This window comes from Pleurodeles waltl, chromosome 10, assembly GCF_031143425.1.
Source record: "Pleurodeles waltl isolate 20211129_DDA chromosome 10, aPleWal1.hap1.20221129, whole genome shotgun sequence".
In the NCBI taxonomy this organism is placed as follows: Eukaryota; Metazoa; Chordata; class Amphibia; order Caudata; family Salamandridae; genus Pleurodeles; species Pleurodeles waltl.
The window spans coordinates 76,211,496-76,229,105 of NC_090449.1; the positions used below are offsets into that span (position 1 = coordinate 76,211,496).

General features: G+C 40.1%; 1 protein-coding gene across 1 annotated transcript in view; it reads right to left on the reverse strand.

Moving 5' to 3' along the window:
- Window positions 1–863: 863 nt before the first annotated feature.
- NPW (neuropeptide W) overlaps window positions 864–17,610 on the reverse strand; it is a 45,970-nt gene continuing 29,223 nt past the window's right edge. Inside the window, exon 2 of the mRNA XM_069209201.1 lies at window positions 864–1,260. The gene's annotated coding sequence lies outside the window, so the exon portion shown is untranslated. The remainder of the gene's footprint in view (window positions 1,261–17,610) is intronic.

Consider the following 17,610-nt stretch of genomic DNA (forward strand, 5'->3'; position numbering starts at 1 on the left):
TTGGGTGCAGGCACAGATTAAGGCCTGAGCCAAGGTCAATCAATCACCCTGCTCAGATCAGGCTGCCCTACACCTTGACCATACGTTTCTAGTCCACCAACCTCTTCTTACTAATCCACGGTCTTTAGCATTATATAAAACAAAACAAATACATGAATAAATTACATTCTATTATAGCCTTAGAGCCCACCGCTGCAGGCTATACCGGCCATTAAAGGCCCCCTCCAGCGTTAAAGGCCCCAGCCGAAGGCAAGGGCCTTTAACATGGGAGAGGGACTTGAATTGCTGGTATAGCCCAGCTATGAAGGGCTATAAGGCTATTAGAACATTACGCTATTAGAGGGCAGACTTTTCTAATAAATAAAACAAAGTCCTCACTGAGCCCGAGGGGATTAAAATCCCCTTGGGCTCCGTGAGGCCTTTGTTATCAGTTGTTGCTGTGAACAAAGAACATTGGAATGTTGACGCTGGGGCTTTTACCAGCCAGTAAGTGCCCTGAGCACTCCATTGTCTCCAATGGAGCTCCAATGGAGCTCACAACATTCCAATGTTCTATTAAGGAGTTATTTTTCTGAATTCTACTTCCTTGGCCTGGAAACAAATAATGTTAGATTGGATTTCTCTGCACATCCTGCTGGACTCTAATGTCCACAATGTAGTTTTAACCTTTAATGCATGTCCTGTCTATACACCTTACACCTATGAGTGTGGACGTTACAAGTTACCACAATATGTATGTATTTATTTATCTGTTTGTTTAATTATTTATGCAGAGTTTTATGTAACCTTGGCACATAAAGACATTAATCCAAGGCCATCCAAAGTCACCCCAAACTGGGCAAAATGGAACACACAATTAATTTCAATAATTCTGCATTTAATGAGTAAATTCTTACAAAACATACATAATACATAAACATCATAACATACAGCTAATAAGCCATTACAATGCTCAAAAAATAAATACATATTTCATCTCTCTATTCCTCCTTTGAATGTGTGGGCTTGCTTGAATGAAGGCGTAATACAGAACTAACATGGTGCGGTTACTGAACACCACAAGATTACTTCTTTGGAAGTTGTCCATCTCAAAGGTGCCACCATTGTAACCAGGGCAAAACAGAGTAGTGCCACCACCTAGGATTTCTGTCTTGTTGTCAGAGGAAGTCAGCATGTCAGGTATGAAGTGAACTGATGTTTAGATAGAGACAATTCTTCATCAATCTCCAGATCAGCAAATCGATAGATGACTTGATGCGACTGTGAAAAAGAGAAGGCATGTTTACAAAAGAATCAATCAAAATACAATATTCACATTACCAAAAAAGGTAATAGCTCAATAAGTAAAATGAACTACTCATCAGCAAACATGCACAATTTAATTTGCGTCTGCCTGCTATTTATCGATCAAATTATGTATATATCCATAGAAGTGTCAGACCTTTACTTCTGACTTTTACTTTACCTGCCATATATATCTGTGAAATTGATTGCTCCGCACCTTTGCAATAGGAAATTTATTTTTATGGGTGGTATTATGTAGTAATATGGTTAAAAATACTACATTATTAGTGATAAAGTTATATTAATGTAGCTTTGCATACTTTTGTTTAGGGTTGGACTTACTGGAAATAAAAAAATAGTTTGATTTAAATTAATTGAGCTGAATTTCGAGGAAGGATTTCTATCAAAACAATTGAAGAAATTTAAATTAAAAATAAATGTATTTAACAATATCAAAGTAAAAATTTAAAAATGTATTTAACAAATTAAGTTTCACAGACATTTATTGCAATAAACATACTGTAATTTAATTTTAGACATGGGACTAGCGTTACTGTTAGAATGTAATATTTTAATTAATTAAGAAATTATGTTCAGCGTAGAGTTAGTTTTGCTGAAATGTAATGCAATTAAATTAAAGTTAATAAAACAAGAAGTAAAAAGAAAGCATTATTATGGGTTTAGGGTAGAGATGGGTAGAAAAAGTAAACTGGACAAAGTTAATGTTACAGTTTAAGTAATTTCACTGTTATAAATAGATGGGAGAAGGAAAGGAGGAATAAAGCAAAGGCAAAGGAACAAATGTCTGGAGAAATAGAAATAGGGGAAGTAGAGACACACAATCTTTGTAGATTATCAGTGTAAATTGTGCTGAAGACACAGTAGCCAGGGATACAATCACATTTGTATGTATTTCCTCGTTTTGATTTGTTCATATCTTTACCCCCTAATTGAAAAAACATGAAGCTTCATACTGAAACTTTTGCCACCACACCTCTGACATTGCAATCCCATGATTAAAGTTTACAGGGGGGAAGTTACAGGCTTGTATCCAACACACTTTTTCACACTGCTGTTTTCAAAACAATGACAATAACTCAAAAATGGTGATCCAATTTCCACTAACTAAACTTCTAAGACGGTGAGGGTAGGGTATCATTTTGGTCGTTGCATCTCCCATACAGCGCGAACACTTTTTGTAAAAAATCAGTTCCGGGCAGGCTCTATGTCATGCTCAGAAAAGTTTTTGTTATTCAGAAACATTCTCCCATATTAAGAATGTTTTTCTGACAAAAAAGCAATAGCCCTCACACATTAATGTAAGGTTTTGAATGATCGAGCCAGCTGAGGCTCTTTCAGAAATCTGACTGTTACTGTGAGGAAACTATGGGGGTCATTCTGACCCTGGCGGTCATCGACCGCCAGGGTCGACGACCATGGAAGCACCGCCAACAGGCTGGCGGTGCTTCCTTTTGTATTCCGACCGCGGCTATGAAGCCGCGGTCACCCAGCCGGGTCCGGCGGTTTCCCGCCGGATTACCCCCGGCTGGGAGAATCCTCCATGGCGGCGCTGCTGCAGCGCCGCCATGGGGATTCCAACCCCCTTCCCGCCAGCCTGTTTCTGGCGGTTTTCACCGCCAGAACCAGGATGGCGGGAATGGGTGTCGTGGGGCCCCTGGCATGGGCAGTGCAGGGGCCCCCTAACAGGGCCCCAGAAAGATTTTCACTGTCTGCATTGCAGACAGTGAAAATCGCGACGGGTGCAACTGCACCCGTCGCACCCCTGCAACTCCGCCGGCTCCATTCGGATCCGGCTTCATTGTTGCAGGGCCTTAACCGCTGGGCCGGCGGGCGCTCCTTTTGGCGGGCGCCCACCGGCCCAGCGGGAAAGCCAGAATGGCCTCCGCGGTCTTTTGACCGCGGAGCGGCCAAGTGGCGGTTCCCGTTTGGGGAATGAGGGCCTATGAGTCTGGCAGGGCTTCTGGTTCATCAAATTCTAAATAAACTTCATAGTCCCATTCTAACAATGTTGATGAGTTGTGCTCATTTTCAATTGTTCAATGTAAGAATGAGCTTTGTCTTTTTGATTTAGTTCATAAACATACTATGATTTTAAAAAAACAAAAATATTTACTGATTCATTCTAAGTCCTGAAATATTTTCAGGTGCAATATATTTTGCATATATTTCTGAATTTTTAAGGTCAGAATGGGGTGGAACCGATGGCTGCAGTTTTACATTCAGTTCTGTTGCATATCTTTTCGAGTTTTTAAGGTAAGAATGGGATGTAGCCTATTGTTTCAGTTTTACAGTGTGTTAGAATTGTACAGTTTGTTCATTTTTACCTATCTTCCCTTGACAAATTCCTTCAGGAATAACTAGAGTGAGCTTTGCAGGTAACCACAAAGGGTGTGAGCACAGAGCTAAAATTCCTGTCACTTCAGAATCCAGAATCGAGCAAAGCATTCTTTACACCTGATACCAGCTGAACTCAGAAAAAACCCATTAGACATTGAAAGAAACCTTTAAAGATATATAATGAAAATAATGAGATTTTCTTCCTACAATTTTTTAATTTAAAATAATGCAATTTAAGGGGGACATAGCTAAGCAAGGATGGTGTTGTATTGCCTTGCAGGGCATTTGTAATCAACACATAGCATGTGAAGTGGATAAGAATTTGTACAGAATATACAGTATGTGGGGTAGGGAGTGTTAAACCAAGTCCCTTTTGGGAGAAGTTATCTTATCATGGGTTATTTACTATTAACTAGTTGGCTCAATACACAAAGCTGTTTGCACACTAAACACCGGGCAGTATTTTAGGAGGGAAAAAATCCAATCCCTAGCACACATAATCAGAAACAGATGGATTTTTCCTCGTAAATAGATTTAGTCACAATTTTTTATTCAGCTAATATTTCAGAATCGTAAATCTACAAAACAGCGCTGATTGGGAGGGTTCTTGCGCAGGTACTCAACGAATGGTGATGATCAGATACAAGACAATAGGTCTGGAGATATTCACAAACATTTTGCAGTTAGTTCCCACACTGAACATGGTCAATGATTTAATCTGGTTGTGGGCAATAGTACAGCTGTTTTTAGGGTGAGAGGGGTGGCGTTTTTGTGGGAGAAAAAAATATTTCCTCACCCAGAAACTAATAAAAAAAGCAGTCAGTCCAAATAAACATGTGTATTACATTTCCACAAGTGGAAATGTAGACTTGCTTCACTTCCTTATGTGTAGAGTTCACGTATGTTACCAAGACGTAGCTGTAAGCAAAGAAGCATACATTTTTGACTTTCTTGAATTGAGAATTGTGGCCCAGACCCAATGTTTAGGCAACTTCAATGTCACCACTTCTTTGGAAATGGGAATGTAGTAACCTATCGGTGTTGGGCCAACCACATGTGGTTCAGCATCAAAAGAGGACAGGTCCAGTTCTCAAAGTGTTTTCTAGGAGTAGCTGTTTCCTACTCCAGGCTTAGGTGTGACTTGCCTAAATACTCCAGTCCAGGCTCATGGCTGATTTCTCTCTCGTTCATCCTTCCACCCTGCTCCGCTTTCATAGTTCCCAGTTATAAGTGTTTTCTATTCACCTAGTAAGCTTTAAACTCGGGGACAGGAAGACTAGTGGGTTTCCAACAGGATTCTGCTTCTTCTCGAGTACCTGATGAGGAACAGGGATTCTTTGCCTTGCAGTAGACTGCCTGCCAGAGCCTGCAGGACAGAGACTCTGCCTCTAAATACAGCTTACTCCATCGTTCTCTACTGCCCCTTCATCACACAGCCTGCCCATCAATGCTGCAAGAGAGAGACCATAAGAACTTTGCTTCATCTCATCTGTACTAAGGATAGCTAAGAGCAAAATGTAGTCCACCATTATCAAGGAAGGCTTTGTGAATACACATGATGGAGGACTTGTGTGCCTGATATTCAATAATTGACCAGGATTTGTTCAGATTATTGTGGCCGGGTAAGAAATGAATTCCTAATTATGTAAGTTGTGGTGGGCACCTTGGCTGTAAGATCAAAAAATTGGGATTTGTTTGGGCTGTATTAGAATTGAAAGGATGAAGTTTCAAAGGGGTGGTCTTTCTTGTTGACAGGGAGTGAGTCAATTCTAGGTTGGCTACACCAAGAAGATTGAACCTTCATGCTATTCCATCTGTGTATCAGTTAATAACATGCTGCTAGTTTAGTATAGGCTCCGAAAAGTAAGTTCCCAGACGTTTTTGAAGATAACGGAGGGGAGCACTGGATTTTAAACATAAAACCATACGCACAGATGGGGTTTTCCCTGCATATCACAAAGTTGGGAACATACTAATCAATTACGGGTAAAATTTAAAAAAGTGTATTACAGGATTTGTGTGGTGAGGGTACAATTGAACCAATAGAGTTTTGCCCTGGGTTTTGCCGGTTGTGATACTCTTGAAGTCTCCTGGCGAGCTTCATCTGTGGATCGACCTTCGCAGTGTTAATGATGTCATCTGGTAGATCAACAGAACTGGAGAACTATGTGCAAAAGGCAGAGACTTTGAGTTTTAATAAGGAAAAACACATGGGGCCTGATTCCTAAAGTTAAATGTCTACAAGTGTGGAGACTCCGCTGTCGGTTTGGTGAACTCCGCACATAAAAAGGCAGCACACATCTATCTTTTTGTGTGCAAAGTTCTCTGCCCCAACCGCGGAGCCTCTACACCCTGGGTACTCACAAACATTTTCCCAGGGGCCGCACTGTTTGGTCTGTGATGTGACCGAGGGCCACATTGATGCCAGCAGGGCGGCGGTCGGAGGGCTGGTGGTGGGGAGGGTTAGTGATAAAGTGGTTGTAGGATAAGTGAAGCATATACATCTGTTGTCTGTATTGCGCAATGTGAAACCAGAAGCTTGGGTATAAATCCCGGCTTCTTCACTTAACCAAATTGTGTGATCCTAGGCAAATATTTGACTTCACTTTTTCCTCCTTTTTCTTCATCATGACATATAAGCACCTTGAAATACATCTTCAGGACGTATGCTGCAAAATACCTTCTGTGTCTGATTTAATAAAATATAATGTTGTTCATGTACGATAAAAATCCAGCCCTCCCAAAGAGATCACATAACAGCTAGCTTGCCTCTTAGTTCACAGTTCACAGTTCACATTGTTGTCAGGGTGTGGGGGAAAGTGGGATGAAAGTTTCTTAATTTATGTTTTAAAACTATCACTCTAAAAATACATCTCAATGCAGTGAGATCATTGTGTGTACTAAGGTGAAATGGTTGTGCAGGTTAATGAAATTTTGAATTTCAAACAGATCATACTTTTATATTTTTGCTGCAGGATGTCTTTAATAATGAAGGTGTTTCTAAAGTTGATTTCCAGGACACCCTAGTTACTCCCTTTTCAATTAGCCTCCAATGAAATACTTGCCCGTTTAGTTAGCAATGTTTAGTGCTGGTGCCAAGTCAGATAAACAGCAGCACAGTGCTGCTGTTGACCTGGGGGCCGCATGTAAATGTCAGGAGGGCCGCATGCGGCCCCCGGGCCGTACTTTGAGTATCACTGCTCTACACTCATAAACGTACTATTGAAATGCAGCGTTGTGAATTCTGAAAAAGTGTAAGTTTACCTTTGTGAATCAGGCTCAGTGTGTGTATAGTGCAGGCAACAGGCAGCAGTCTATGGACCATTGAAAAGAGAATCAGCAAATTCACCTTGTTTGACACAATTTGTGTAGGTGCAAGTAGTGTGAGGTTTTGTGATTCAAAGAAACAAGAAGAATGAATGACCTGTTGAGCATGGTTCCAGGATGCTGAAGGAGACAAGAAGGAGGTATTCAGTAGCTGAGAGAGAGCTCCAAGCATGTGTTTGGGCTGCATAGTAGTACAAAATGTAAGGGGGTGAGGTTTACTATCAGACCTGACCAGTAACAGTTAGTCAACATCCTGTCTCCCGGTGGTGGAAAGAACTTGTCAAACAGCTTAACTAGGTGTGCAGGAAAATGGCAAGCTTTCGGTTTTGTCATTGAATATGTTGCGGGTACATGCAACATACACACTGATCGTATGTCAAGGATGAATTTAGGGGGGGTTGGATGATATTGTGAGTGGTGACATGGAGTGTGCGGTAGCTATTACGGAAGAAAATCTGGTAAACAGTGACTCATTGTCCATGACATCTGAAATGGAAGAATGGAGTGGTAATCATTATTCAGATGTGTGTATGGTGAAGATCATTGAGTACATTAAATCATAGTGGATGGCGGAGGGCAATTTGAGAAGATAGTTGCGAGCATTCTTTGAGATAAAGGATGAAATAAGTGCACACCATGTTATAATTGCATGTGGAGACAAAATTGTTCCTCCTCACAGTTTCAAGAGGTAGTTGTGATCAATGTCATTATGGGTGTTTGGGTTTAACTACCACCATGACGCATGGCAGAGAATTTTTCAAGTGTCCAGGAATGGACAATGGTCTGACCAGCTGGATCCTTCATTGCTCTGAGTATCTGAACAAATGATAACTCAGAAAAGCGTCCTCATTGACTATTAAGTGGCCTGAGGTCAAGAAGGTAGCTAAGGTTGACACTGATACTGTTATAGGATTCTTGGACAACGTTTTTTCGAGACAAAAGTTTTCTGAGAGTTTGTTATCCAATAAAGAAAAACAATTCACCAGCACGCCACGAAAGGTTCTATTGAGCATTTGGGCATTTTGCACAAAAAGATCACTGTGTTCCATTTGAAAGCAAATAAGCAGATGGAAAGGTTTAACAAATTTGTCAAGGATACTCTCAAATTGACTCAGTAATGGTTTGAGCTGGAAAAGGGGGCTTTACTCCATGTTGCTATCTTATTATGCCACAGTTCGTTAAACAACAACTTTTACACCTTTCGAGTTGTGTGGTATCTTGACCCTGGTTGCATGCTGCATCCACAGTGGTTGTGAAAGCATGAGGTTGTTGTCACCGAGTTAGATCCAAGGTTGTGCGTGAACTCGTGCTTGGTGTTAATCTCCGCATCTTCCCTGTGAAATGTTTATTTCTGTGTAACAATGACTTTGGGTAGCCTGGCGGCCGCAGTTTACCTGAAAGCAGTTAATTCTCAATAGTTAACAAGTTCATCTATTTGCTCTAGGATTTTTATCAAAATTAATGAGGGGCTGTATTTCCTCATAACCTTCTAATTTCTCATATTTGGGAAATGCTTGTAGAGGGTTTCAGGTATCACTAATGTAATGTCCTCTTTCGGTCAGTGCCTTTGTACCCTCTTCATAATTACAAAGAGATGCAGGATACGCCCACAAGTTCAATGTTTCTATTTCTTCATGTTTGTAATTTTCAGCTGCATTGTATGATTTGTGCCTGCCTGCTCAAGAGACGTTAGCACAAGTACTCTTGTACACTTCAACTCCTATTGGTAGGCGCAATGGTTATTTATGTGGATTGTCTACTTCAGCTTCACATTACGTTATACCAATTAACCTTAAATTTGTTCTGATCATTGCTTGCATCTTCATTTACTGATAATAGTCCTTCACTACAACTATATTGATGTTTTTGTTCCTTTGTTTCATTTCAACATCGAATTTTAGCAGTATCCTTAGGATAGGATTAGCCTCTACTAAAATCTCCTACAAACCAGGATCAGTAGGCTCTTCTGTGGGGTGTTCCGGTGGAAGCTTTGTTGAATGTTTCCAGGACTCAGAGGTAGGCCAGTAGATTCAAATTTGTCAAGCTAGTCCCATGTTAAAAAAAAGAGTACCTATAGTTAAACTTTATTTTTGTTTATCGTATCCTTTCACCCATCAAGTCCCTTTTCTCATCTGAATACTGATCTACTTTCTGCGATTAATCATTCTTCACCAGCTCAGCAGCTTTGATGAGGACAGCAAATACATTTCACTGACCAGTGTCTGTATTTTATGCTTTATTACCTTCTGTCCTCTCCTGATTTGATTTTGATTTGATGTTGTTGCTAATGAGGCTTAGTTATCTAAAGTATTTATTAGTCTTTTGTACAAACCTAAACTAGAAGCAAGAAAGTACACCGAAAACAGATTTCAGAAAGGACAACAGAACAGGTAGGTCTAATGTACCTTCCTGGGTGTAACAGATTGTAGTTTTCTCAGCTGCAGTGGCAGGATAACCCAGAGTTATGGGGCCAGTAATCATAGCAATCTACCACTGGCATGGGTATGCTTTATTTTCTGGACTTTCATAAGCAATATCTTTTCAGATCAGTTGAAAATGTATCCCTGTCAAATCAGGAGTAAACTTGTATAAAGAGTAGGCAGACATATTTTAAAAGATTATTAAAAAAGAATCCTAAAAGTACAACAATGGCAACACTGATCTGATAAGTGAATGACAGATGAAAAATAAAAATACAAAAGAATTTGTTAACTAAGCACAATTTAGAAATGTATTAAAAAGAGACGAAGCCAGATTAAGAAAGCAAGAATTTACAATGCCTTTGAGTTGATTTTAAGAAGCCCTCACACCTTTACATACAGCTGGGGCACCTAATGTATTTAATCAAAGTCAGTTCACTTTAAAAAAAGCCAGTGCCTTTCAGCAGGGGTATCAAACGTAGTCTGTTGAAATTATGATAAAATATGCAAAAGAAGACAAAGTGCAAGGGTGTTTGGGGGCAAGGATTTGGCACATTGGCAAAATTGCAGCCAGTTTGTAGTGGCCTAAAGGAAAGCATGAAAGGCCTTGGATGGAGCCTAATCTAAATCTGGTTATCAGAGATCTTTACCATGGATTAATAACCATTTTACATGCGGCTCAGGGCCGGTGTAGTTTCCATTATTGCATATTCCCGTCTAGATGACTTCATCAACTCCTCGACCTCTCTAGATAGTTTAGCATTTGCTATGACGTTCTCCCTAACCCATGATTAATCTGCTTTTGTTATTCATGGCAGGTTACTAAATAATTCTGGCCTTCCAAGCAAGATGGCTACTTTTTTATTTGCTTTTGCCAAGGAATCGAAAGCCCATAATTACAGGCTAAACAATCTTCAATAACTGGGCGGTTCAGTGAAGCATGAGGGTTACTCCAAACAGAACGCAGTAATAAAAAAAAAGGTGTTAATTTAACACTGCCCTCTGCATAACCCAAACCTAAGTCCTCATTCAGTACAAAATGGGGGTTGTTGGGTGGAAGATCAGGAGCTATCTATAAAAATGATTTTCTCTACCTGCACGTTCTGGCTAGATTGATATCCTGAGATGGGGGCCCTGCAGGTCAGAATTGGGATCCATTTGGGATTGTAGATTTCTAGAAGAGGGAGGATCGATTTGTTTCTAGTCTTCTGGGCAAAGCTAAGTATGGCACATACAGCTTGCTGAATTTCACACACCTGATGAAAGGCACTGTGCCCACGAGTTTGAAGAGTCATAGGTAATAACCAGATACAGGAAATGTGCCACCTTACCCATGATCTTGCCCTTGCTGGATATCGTTCTAATCTTGCTGTTGATTCTGCCACAAACCATGTAGTACGTTTTTCCGAAGTTAGTTTCCAAATCTAAATTATCTCTAGATTCCAAAGAAGAGTCGATCAATGCTTTAAGGCTCTTGGGTGTTCTAGACTTTAAAACACCATTATTGCCATATATTAACGCATGGGCAGGATGTATAAAGTGTAGCAACCCGGAGGGACATTGGCAAATCTGGTTGCGGTGTAGGTAGAAGAGTTTCCACAAAGGATAAATATTTTCCTTCTCTTGGATGTGATCTAATAAAAAGTATCTGCGCTACTGAAAACTATGTGCACGTGCAAATGTACACCAGTTACATTTGTGCAGACAAAAATAGCATGCAATCAGAGGAACCTTAAATTCATAAAAGAATTCCAAAACTATTTCAGGGATACTGTGAGCTTCACAGCTTCTTTTGTGTACTGCTGAAATTCCCTGAGTTCTAAATATGTGGAATATTTACTGCAAACGAATAAGTAAAACTGCACAAATAAACAGGAGTGGCTCCTCCACTATGATGGTGGAGCGTTGCTCCCCCCGCCAGCAGCAGCAGGATCTGCAAACCTTTAAAACTAAAACAGTAATAAACTGTGTTTATTATTGTTTTATGTTTAAGGGGGGGGGTCGTGGGGGTGACAAATAGTGAGGGGAGTGCACAAAGCACTCCCCTCAGTGCGCATGTATGTTTGGGCGTCCGTCCCGGGCAGGCCAAACACACATGCGCACAAGGTCTCTCTCCAACCCGGCATTATGTTGCCGAGCTGGATAGAGCCACCCCAGGCTCCCGGTCTGCATTGGTGCACCCAGCCTGGGCGCTCCAGCCAATCATAACGCTGCTCTGAGCAGCGTTATGATTGGCGCAGGGTGGGCTGGGAGCCTGTGCCTGGAGTGTGGCGACGATGCAGCGGCTACCTTAAGGTAAGTTTTTTTTTTTTATATACTTTTTTATTTGTGTTTTGCTCCCCCCACCCCTACCGGCCGCTTTGTCCAGTCGCCAGCCATGACTGCAATTAAATTGCTAGCTTTTTCCAACAATCTGATCCTTTAGCAAATTTGCACATTGCGGTGGTGCAAGTTGTAGGATTTTTTATAAACACAATCTCTTATTTAGCTTTACTTCTGCACTGCATACCTCGTGGGCGGTGCCACCATTCTTATCAGTGTTTTACAAAGTGTATAACAAAACTACAGTATTTACAATAGTGCAGAAACACTCCTCGATATCTTAGTATAATTTACATTGGAAGGCAACTGAACCCAAAGCAGCTTGTCAAATGATAAAATCTCAGCTGTACAAGTGGAAAAAACAATGCCTACAAACCTATTAAAAATGCTAAAATCGACTGTCGGATTCACAAAAATATGCTAATCATTCACAAAATTACCACTGCTCTGCACAAAAGTGAAAGATGTGCAGTGCCACGTTAAGAAACTGCAAATAGCAATTTGCAAAACATATGCAAAAAAAATGAAAATTGAAGATCAGTACAAAAAGTAATCTCTCACCTGGTTCTTGGTTAATGGAAAGGTTAGGAAAGTCATCCTCATGTTTTCCTCTTGTAGACATTGCCAATAATGCTCCAGGGTGGTAAAAATGTCCAGTAATCGAATTACCAAGTATGTTTACCTCAACATATGAAATATTTGCAAATATTATGTGATAGGCTTGTCAATGGAAACAGATGTCCTGGTAATACCACACACATCACTAAAGTAATCTTATAAGTCTATGGAAAATGTGTTGCCACATGGAGTGGTGTGGTAAGGACCAGTGAAAACACGTCTGCACATGTCTGATACATTGCCGATATGGCTACCTAATATTAATACCTGACCACCTATTTCCTAAGTATTTTACATCTGACTGTAGTTGGTATTAGTTGCTGATTAAATGGATAACTCAGAGACAGGTTTGTGATCTAAACGGATGTTTATTCCAAAACCATTGCCTATCTCATTTGTCCATCTACTGCTTAAGACACTAACCTCCACCTGTGTTGTCCCTAGGATGTCCCTTGCTGGAATCCCCTTTGTATCTATCACTTCCTGCCTTTTTCCCATGACCCACAGGAAGTAGTGCCCACTGTCCAAATGCTATCCCCTGCCACTGCATGATCCTAGTGTCTACCTAACATGACATCATGACAACTGCTACATCAGGACTCTAGCTAGGAAGATATTGACAAGCCTGTCCTGTGCACTGGTTCAGTGTGGATTATTTGAACATTAATTACCTACCTAATTTATTTCTGCTTGCTAATTGTGCAATTGTGTTATGTTTTGTACATATACAGATTTTGACACAAAGTAATCATTAGTTACTCCTAATGGATGTCTAAGGTGTTTTACCTTAAAACATAAAACATTTAATTAAGATTTAAAATACTATAGACATTTTATGGGAGACAAAACGAGGGGTCAGATATACTCATGCACTTTGGGGTCACAAACCCTGCGATACACAAAATCATGGGGTTTGCAACCTCCAAACCCTTTTCTCTAATCCTTTAACACCATATTGAGACTTGAAATGTTTTTCCGAATCACAAATTGGGGTTTTGACTCCTATTATATTGTAGTTTTGAGTGGGGGTGTTTTGGACTTCCATCCAATACGCGAGTCTGTAAGGATTGTATGAGTGGTCTGCAATCACAATTACGGTCACCAACCATCAATCAGTGCCGATTTCCAAGTTGGGAGTGATAACTAATTCACAAAGGAGAAGGGTACCCGTATACACCTTCCCCTGTGGGTATTAGTGTGCCAACTTCGAGGGGAGTGGGAAGTGGTACAGGGAGCCACTGTCAACTCTCTATAAAGTTTAGCAAAATGGAAAACGTTTTTAAAACCCAGACCTGGTTCTTTTTAGGAAATCGGGCTTCTTTCAACAAAAAGATTCATCTTAAAATGCACTCATATGGATGGTGATCTGCTCTTCCTTGTAGGCCACCATCCTTGTAACTGTAGTTAAAGCCAGAGATTCGCAAATTCTGACATGCCTAATAAATAATAATTAGACTGGTTGTTGTGTGACCCGCTGATTATCTATTTTGGTCCCTGTGTTGCACAAGTCCGTTAGCAAAATAACACTGGATTCGCAAAAAGTCACTGCACAATTTGCAACTGCTTTTGAGAATCCAATCTTAGCCCATTTGACCCCTGATTCTTGCTCCAAAGAGGCCTCTTATATATACATTATATAACCAGATGGGATGAATGCCACAACTGACTAAAATGCTTAGTTTAATTTGAACGTTAACACATGCATGATGGTGACAGGATGACTTTTTCAAATTATATTTATATTATGAATTGCATGGATGCTGATGGTTGCAGTACCAGGGCTGGAGATAGCTGGGCCTCTGGGATTATTTGGTAACTTTCTATTAAAATACAGATGGTGCCCAATATCCTCAGTTAAGGGCTACCCTAAAACCTATGTCTTTTTATTGATCTTGCTCTTACTGCTCGGTTCTTATCTTCAGTGATGTCACCGCCTGTGATGTCATCAGTTTAAAACGTCAAGTGAAATCACTTTCAGTGACACACTGGGTGGTCAAAGTTCATATGATGTGACTTCCTGTAGTGTCGTTGGGGTGAAAGGGCATCACTTCTGATATCCAGAGTATTTTGCTGAATCTACATATATGACTGATTCATAAAAGTTTTGCATGTTTTGTAACTAATAACTATTACAAAATTAATATCCATTATGTGTTTTCTTGGAGGAATTTTCTAAAGGCATTTACAGAGGACATACATCTTTGTACTGAAAGAGAGACACTTAAATTAATAACAGAATACTATATAATAAGTGATGATAAATGTACCTGAGAGATTCGAGATAAGAAATCGCGTACAATGGCACCAAGAAACTTTATGCTGTAGTTAGAGAGGGGTACATAATTCTATGCACATCATTTTGGGGTCCATGAAATTACGTACCCCTCGACTGCGGCCCCTGCCTTGCCTCTTGCGACCCCTGGTACTGTCCTTGCTACAGACAGGTGGGAGGAAAGTGATCAGAGAGAGATGCTGATAGATAACTGATAGGCAAAGTGAGCCATAGAGAGAAAGTGGTGATTAGAAGAAAGAGACAGTTTACAAATAAATAATGGTGGGATAGGCGAAATATGAAGGTGAAATTGTGGAAAGAGACAGACAAGGGAGTAAGAGGGGAGAGACAGGTGAAAGAGAGTAGAAAACTACAAGAGGCGAAAAATTCAGGTGAGGGGGAAGACATGAGATAAGTGAGAAAGGTAGTTAAAAGAGTCTGATACAGGAGGGGTGAGAACTAGGCAACAGGCCAGTAAGAGAGTTGAGAGAGATAGATAAAAAAAAGACTGAGAGTTGAGAAACAGACAGTTTAGGAGAAGGAGACAACGGGTCAAAGGCCTTTTGACTTCACTTCCTGTGATGTCATTAGGGTAAAATGGCATGTGATGTCACTTCCACTACACCTGGCATTTTGGTGAATCGAGGTTCATGAAATAATTTAAGATAGGACGTGATTCTTTATAGTTTATAATTGTTCTGGACAATACACACTGCATTTGCAAAATAAATGAACCACTCTTCTCAACTTCCCAGGGAAGGGGAGTCCGAAGAACATACTGCTCCCCCATTTATCACCAGCACTGAAATACTTCTGCTACCATCTGTTTTAAAAAATATTCTTAGCTTTTCTGTTATTTATACAGTGGTACAAACCATAGGATTACGTGCAAGACATGATAGGGAATGGAGATGAGGGTTTGGAATGAGAACTAGTTGTTCTTGGTAGTGAGGCAAATAGCTCATACTTATTAAAAAGCTGTTATTGGATCACTCTGGTAATATTGGTCCAGGAGTAAGTAACTAGCATTGAGGCTTGGCTAGTCACTTAACGATGGTGGTGAAACACACAGCAGGCTGTGATAAAGACCAAGCTTACTATGTCATCAAGCAGCTGGTACCCGGACCGCAGTGGTGATAATGGCACCAGAACGAAGGGTCGATGAGTGAAAGGCAAATAAAACAAGATTAAAAGCTGACATTAGTGTCAGGAAAATAGGGGATACGGGCAGTTTAGACAAACGACTGAAGGTGATAATGAGGGAAGCTGCTCTTTGCCGCACTTGGCAAACAGGCCACCCTGTTACTGGGCCAAACCACTGATGTGTATTCTGAGTTTTATATCTGATTCTGATGCAGTATCAAAAGCATGCTGTTCATACTAGGTTTAACACTTGATATTAGTTCAGTATCAGACAGCGGCTGTGCATACCGGGTTTAACATTGGATTTTAGTATAGTATGAAACAGATGAAGTTAATACTGGATTTAACAATTGATATTAGTACAGTATCAGACAGCTGCAGTGCATACTGGGTTTAACATTTGATATTAGTCAATGGCGGCTGTACATACTGGGTTTAACGTTTGATATTAGTACAGTATCAAAAGGCTGCAGTGCATACTGGGTTTAACATTTGATATTAGTACAGTATCAGACAGCTGCAGTGCATACTGGATTTAACATTTGATATTAGTCAATGGCGGCTGTACATACTGGGTTTAACGTTTGATATTAGTACAGTATCACACAGCTGCTGTGCCTACTGGGTTTAACATTTGATATTAGTACAGTATCAAATGGCTGCTGTGCATGCTGGGTTTAACTTTCAATATCAGTACAGTATCACACAGCTGCTGTGCCTACTGGGTTTAACATTTGATATTAGTACAGTATCAAATGGCTGATGTGCATACTGGATTTAACATTTTATATTAGTACAGTATCACAGCTGACATGCTTACTTAGGTTAACATTATATATTTGTACTGTATCCCACAGCTGCCATGCATTCTGGGTTTAACATTTGTGTATTAGTACAGTATAAAACAGCTGATGTGCATACTGGGTTTAACATTTGATATTAGTACAGTATCACACAGTTTCTGTGCCTACTGGGTTTAACATTTGATATTTGTACAGTATCAGACAGCTGCAGTGCATACTGGATTTAACATTTGATATTAGTACTGTATCACACAGCTACTGTGCATACTGGGCTTATCATTTGATATTAGTACAGTGTCAAATGACTGCTGTGCATACTGGGTTTAATATTTGATATTAGTAGAGTATCACACAGCTGACGTACTTACTTAGGTTAACATTATTTATTAGTACAATATCACACGGCTGCTGTGCATACTGGGTTTAACATTTGCTAATAGCACAGTGTCAGACAGCTGCTGTCCATACGGGGTTTAACATTTGATATTAGTACAGATTTGGATAGCTGCTGTGCATACTAGGTTAAACATTTGATATTAGTTCAGTATTGGACAGCTGCTGTGCATACTAGGTTAAACATTTGATATTAGTACAGTTTTGGACAGCTGCTGTGCATACTATGTTAAACATTATTAGTACAGTTTTGGATAGCTGCTGTGCATACTAGGTTAAACGTTTGATATTAGTACAGTTTCGGACGGCTGCTGTGCCTACTGGGTTTAATATTTGATATTAGTTCAGTATTAGACAGCGGCTGTGCATACTGGGTTTAACATTTGATATTAGTACAGTATCACACAGGTGCCGTGCCTACTGGGTTTAACATTTGATATTAGTACAGTATCAAATGGCTGCTGTGCATGCTGGGTTTATCATTTGATAGTAGTACAGTATAAAATGGCTGCTGTGCATACTGGATTTAACATTTTATATTAGTACAGTATCACAGCTGACATGCTTACTTAGGTTAACATTATATATTAGTACTGTATCCCACAGCTGCCATGCATTCTGGGTTTAACATTTGATATTAGTACAGTATAAAACAGCTGATGTGCATACT